Source organism: Crocodylus siamensis, chromosome 4 (genome assembly GCF_052110815.1).
Source record: "Crocodylus siamensis isolate JL-2025a chromosome 4, ASM5211081v1, whole genome shotgun sequence".
NCBI lineage: Eukaryota > Metazoa > Chordata > Crocodylia > Crocodylidae > Crocodylus > Crocodylus siamensis.
Genome location: NC_143398.1, coordinates 138,042,722 through 138,049,180, shown reverse-complemented (window position 1 = coordinate 138,049,180; position 6,459 = coordinate 138,042,722).

The following is a 6,459-nucleotide window of genomic DNA, read 5'->3' as shown; positions in this document are numbered from 1 at the left end:
AAAAAACCTAGAAAATCTTGCACAAACTTGTCCAAACTTCATATTTAAGGCCAAGTAACTCATAGTGAATATTCAATGTTAAGTGCCTGAAACCTGATTTTTTTCAGAGCTCCTAGGATATAATGCTTTCAGGGACTACAGTTGCTTGTATGAGAGCTCAGCAAGAATGAGAACTTCATGTTCTCATTGCCTTTTAAGTTGTATTCTCTTGTTTGTTATAAGAGAACAGAATAATTTATAAAACAGCATGAGTGGCCTTGAGGCTTTGATGGGAAGGGTGGCATACAAATTAAATAAGGTTTGGCCATCAGAAAACTCACGAGTGACCAATGTATGAAAAATGTGGAAAAATTCTCCAGTATCACACAGGAGCACAGTGTGGAAACCAGGATATAATTGCTTTGTCCTGAGTTAGCAATCATTTACCTTTTCCAAGTGGGTCTTTCCTCTCCCTACAACCCACTGCTGCATAAGACTAGTTCATAACTCTTACTCACCAGGAGGTTAAATTTTAAGATTGTACAGGGAATCTCAATTCTGACACTCCTAGACTTTTGAGCCTTTGATTCTGTGACCTCAGTGATCTAATGGGAGGCAGGGGGGATAAGTATATGTACTCAGTTTGGGGCTTTTGCTTTTTGCTTCTGAACAGCCATGCATCCATAATTTTGTGGCTAGGAAGGCTCTTTGCAACCAAAATTCAGCAAAATCATAATCCTCAGGTTGTATTCATGTGTCTTTGAATATTAGTTTCATAGTTTGTAGGGTTGGAAGGGACCTGAGCAGTTCATCAAGTCCGACCCCCTGCCATGGCAGGAAAGAGTACTGGGGTCAAATGACACCAGCAAGGTGTTCATCTAGCCTCCTTTTAAAGAACCCTAGGGTAGGAGCCAGCACCACTTCACTTGAAAGTTGGTTCCAGATCCTAGCTGCCCTGACCGTGAAGTAGCGCCTTCTGCTATCTACCCTAAATCTACCCTCTGCCAGCTTGTGACTGTTATTTCTTGTCACTCCTGGTAGTGCTCGGGGGAACAGGGATTTTCCCAATGTCTGCTGGTCCCCCCCTTACTGGTTTGTAAACGGCCGCTAGATCCCCCCCCTCAGCCTTCTCTTGTGGAGGCTGAACAGGTTCTGGTCCCTTAGCCTCTCCTCATAGGGGCTGCCCTGCTGCCCCCTGATCATGTGAGTGGCCCTCCTCTGGACCCTCTCCATGTTGTCCACATCCCTCCTGAAGTGCGGCGCCCAAAACTGGACGCAGTACTCCAACTGCAACCTGACCAGTGTCGCGTAGAAGGGGAGGATCACCTCCTTGTACCTACTTGAGATGCATCTGTGGAGGCATGACGAGGTGCGGTTGGCCTTCCTGACCGCGTCCCCACACTGCCGGCCCATGTTCATCTTGTCATCAATGATGACTCCAAGATCTGTTTTTGCCTCTGCACTGATGAGGAGGGAGTTCCCCAGCCTGTAGGTATGGTGCTGGTTCTTCCTCCCTAGGTGCATCATCTTGTATTTGTCAGTGTTGAAGCCCATCCTGTTCTCATCTGCCCACCCCTGTAACCTGTCTAGGTCCGATTCAGCCTATTCCTCCCTTCTAGTGTGAATATAGGGGAGGGTCTCACTTTTCTGAAGTACTTTGATTCTAGAGAGGGTCTTGGTGCCAAAGTGTTTACTAAATTAAACAGGTCTGATGTGACAAAGGGGTGAGTGGGCTAAGTTCTAACCTGCACTTCTTGTTGTGGGGGCTCAGCGTGAGCAGGCTTTGCTGTAAATAACTTTGTAAGCAGGATACCTTTTACCCTTTTCACCCCAGGGGCAGATGGTGTCCCAGCCTCCTGCGTAGGGTTTGGGATTGAGTGTGTGGTCGGGGGGCACAAAGGTAAGAAAGGTTTATTGACTTAACAAACACACAACTACACGTAAATAACAAAACAAGGACAGATGATAATAATTTGCAATAGCAACTCAGCAGTCCCCTCTGCCTGCTGTACGACAAGTTTCTTTTCTGCAAAGCTCAGCGAAGTCAGGTTTCCCTGATCGGTGCTGTCCAAGGGGTACCGGGAAGGACCCTAGTATTCAGTCCTCAGGCTCCTTGAGATCCACAGGCCCACTGATCCAGGTCAGCAGCTAATTAGTAGTCTCTTTCACAGAGCTGTATCTTCCTTCTAAATGATTTCTGGATGTGCCAGCCATTTTATAACTTTTGAGCTATGCTAATAACTTACAGCTATCCAGATTCTCCCATTATAATTATTCTTAGGACTGACCAATAGCAGTACAAGCCTTGCATTCTTCTGATAAGGTAAATTTTAACTACGCCACAAAGCTTACCACTACTTCTACAAGGCCTTGCTAAATTTACTAGGCCTTACTACATCTTTGACTTTAACCAGGCTTTTAACAACAACATATAGCTTAATATCTGAACAAATGACAGAAAAATACTTGGTCTAATCTTCACAGCATTCAGCAAGCACCTTAGACACAATTTTCAGCTGTCACAGATGGTTCTCTGGTTGGTTTTCCATGATGCCGTGTTTCATTATATTGTTTGAGTGTTCAGGCTAGTTTTGTAACTGATTTGTTGCAAGTGTGGCTGGCCGGGTCCAAGGATAAAAATGAGGCTCTGAGAGACCTGGTGAAAAGGATCGTCCCAAGGCAGACAGGGAGGAGGCCCCTTGGACAAATAAGGTAGAAGAGTCTGTGGAAGGACAGGGGGAACTGGAGTGACACAATAAATCATAAACAATGAGGGTTGGAAGGGACCTCAGGAGGGCATCTGGTCCAACCCCCTGCTCAGAGCAAGACCAGCCCCAACTTGAAAACCTCCAAGGGTGAAGATTGCACAACTTCTCTTGGATAGCCTGTTTTGAAGTAGTCCTGTTGTGCTGTTTGGCCCATTGACTCTCTGACCCCTCCTTGAAGAAGAAAACACCACCACCTTCCCAGGAGTTGAGCAAACAGGAGTTTTCAGAGACGGGGTTGCTTTGCAACACTTGGGAAGCCAGGGACTGAGAAGAACTAGGGTCTCCAAGCCAGAGATTTGCCCCATGTGACTCCATGTTAGGGCTGGCTATGGGGGGGGACAGACGGAGGGATGGTCCTCTTGGGAGAGGGAGACTGAACAAGGCTGGTTCTGGAGAAGGCCCAAGCAAGAGCCTTCCCCTTGCTCTCAAAAGGGGCATTGATCCTGCCCATCAGTCTTTCTCCTATAATTTGCATTATTCCATAGTTTAAATTATCATTGCTGTCTCATTCACCACTTATTTACTACCTAGCTTATAGTTTTCAGGTTGTCTCTGTTTATTGAATTTGGAGTAATGTTTCCGAAGATGTATCTAGCACAGTGCCTATGAACCATGTGGAAAAAATGAGGAAGAGATGGCATATAATTCACCCTGCCTCTGTGTATTTGCAGTAGAACAGGTGGGCAGTTATTTAGGCTGGAGGGCCACTTAATGATGTTTGGTGAGCTGTCAAGGGCTGCAAGGGTACACACCTTGTTAAATTACCAAGCCCTGCCCCTTGACAGGTGCCCCACCCCCTGGTTGCTATCTTGGGGCAGAAGTCCTGCCCCTGACTTTGTTACCAGAAATCTTTCCTGTTGCATGGTCCATGATATAAAAAAGCTCACCCACCCAACACTAAACCTTGTCCTGCTTGCCACCATGTTGGTCCCAGGATGCTCTGTCCCTTGCATCTTGACTAGGAAACACTGCCCCTGCACAGGGCCTGCCCCTGGGGCTCCATAAGTTCTGCCCTCTAAGTCATGAGGCATTGGCATGACCTATCAGGTAGCAAGGAGTTGTGACCCCTCTAACAACCTGCCCCGTCACCCTCAACCAGTCAGGGAGGGGTGGGGGAAGTTGGACATCTCCAAGAACAGTGCCAAACCAATTAATTTGAGGGCTGTACACACAAAATCTTCCATAAATCATTTTAACAAAGCGATAAAAAAAATCACATACTAAAAATCAAGCATCTACTATAACATTTTAATTTTATTTCACAAAATATTTTGTCTTTGATTTGTGTGTGTTTGAGTAGCATATATACAGGTGATCATATAGTAGCTCAAAATAAAGTCTTACTCGTGTGTGGGTGGGTATGGTAGAGTGGGTGGTTGTGGCGGCGTGTGGGTATGGTGGGGTGTGTGGAAGGTGTGTATGTCAGGGCTGTGGGTGTATGTGGAGGGCAGTCCAAGTGCTAGATCCTAGGCTGGGGTAGGGGGAGGGAGAGGGAGGTGCTTTTAACAGAGCTGCAGGTGCAGTCTACCCCCTGCCCTGCGCAGCCCACAGCTGCTCGCTAGCACTTTCCATGGGACCAAACCCTGCCTGCTCCAACCTGCAACCACCCTGGTCCTGGCAGAGTGGGTGAAAGGTGGCCGGGAGCTGAAGCCAGAGCCCCATGTTCTGGGGCATGAGCTCAGGCTGCAGCTTCCCCCCACCTACTGCCTAGAGCGCTGCAGCAGGGACAGGAGGAAGAACCACTGAAAGTGGGTCCCAGGTGTTGAGGTTCCCTGGATGGCTGCAGTGGTGGCAGCAACAGCCCTGCTGTGAAGCTGTGCACTCTTGCCTGGGTTGGGGCTGGAGCCAGGGCTGGGACCCTCCAGATGGTGAGAGCCCAGAGCATGCTGCCCTGGGCGGAAGCAGGCGGGGCTCAGACCCATGCAGAGTGCAGCAGGACAGTCATGGGCTGGATACAATTAATGCTGGGTGCCTGCCTGTGGGCTGGACCCAATCAGTTCTGGCCCACACTCTGTATTTTGCCCACCTCTGCAGTAGAACATTCAACTACCATAGGCAGCATAGCACTGTCTAGAGCTAGTGCATTAACCTGGGAGTCTGCAGAGCTGTGTTCTGTTCCCGGCTCTCCCATTAGTACAGTATACGAGTGTGGGCAGGTCTGTCAATCTTTGTACCGCCATTTCCCCTCCCTTTAAAATAAGGACATTGACAGTCCCTTTGTAATGCTGTCTAATGCCTTGGAAGAGACTTAAGCAGGTATTAGGCAATTATTTTGGGGATTGGAGGTCAAGGTGGAGAAAGTAAAGGTAAACGTGAAAGCAAACAAATGTTAAAGAAGGCTGGAAGATGAATCTCTCTAGGGCCTAGAAATGTCAAAGAAATCTTATAAAATGTGGTGCCAAATACAACAGTCATGTCTCTGAAAAGCCACATGCAAAGGCACTGATCTCCAGAATGTTTTATTATTTCCAGTGCAATGTGTATACTTCCTGTGCCTCCCTGGATTGGGCCCTTTGTGAAGGGATCTGTTTCTTGTCAAGAACGTACTATTTGGTACCATGGCTAGTTGTAATAACAGAGTGCAAGGTACTGATTCTGCTTTCATTACTTTTAGTCAGAGAAGGACAGTGTAGTGTTTTGGGCAGGTGAGTGGCGCTGGCTAAAGTAAGAATTTCCTGTGTCAGGACAAGGGAAGATCCATAGGAGAAATACTGATTTTTGGGAAAGTCAGTGAAGAGAGTAGTTTGTCTGTTTGTAGTTGTGTTTATTTCACTAATTATTCTGGAAAGTTCATTTGGGATTGGCTTAGGTCTTGTGGGGACAAAGTTGTTCCCATGGTAGAATACTCGTATACTGGCTCTTGGCTCACAACAAATTGTTATAGCTAAACCACAGACTTTGCTACCCCCAGTGCTTTCGGTAAGGGCATTTGAAAATCAATGAATCCTGTTGAACCTTGTTGAAAAAAACACAAAGCAATTAAAGTGAGATTGTGGTGACGGGTTAAAAGAGATCTTTGGAACAGTGGCCACAGGAGGTCACTAGTGGAGCAGAAAGTACCTATGGCCTCTGTAAAGTTTAGTTTTTCCTTTACCAGACTGCCAAATATTTCAGCATGGTGCTTTCTGTGCGGATTGTGCTGGCTGCTGAAGAATGTCTTGGATTTGAAAAGTTGTCTATGTTATTCAGCTATGAAGTTGGTGTAGTGAAAAATATCTCAAACAAATTCTTAACTCCTTATGTCTTGCCTTTTATGACATATATGGCTTGGAGTTGGATCCCTGCAGTTTAGCACTAAGCTTCTCTCTGTGGTCTTGTTCACTGTCGCAGCTTTTTGCTTTGCCTGTACAGCAGGGGTCAACAACCCCTGGCATGTGTGCCAGAGCATGACATGCAAAGACATTTTGCTTGGCACTCATGCCTTGGGGTGGATAACAGGAAAAGGGCCTGGGTTGTGCGGTCACAACAAGGATCAGGCCTCTCACAACTCCCCCACCATCCACCTGGAAGCATTCATGTGCTTGCTGCTAGAAACAAATTGGGCCAGGGCTTCACAGACCTCAGTGCAGTGGTTTGCAGCCTCCTGGCTGCCCGCCACGATCAGCCTGGGTTCTGGCTAGACCCTTGCTGTCTCCACAGAGCCTGGGCTGCTCGCAGCAAGTGGCAGGGAGGCAGCAAACCACTGCTCTTGCATGGTCTCTGGAGCCCTGCC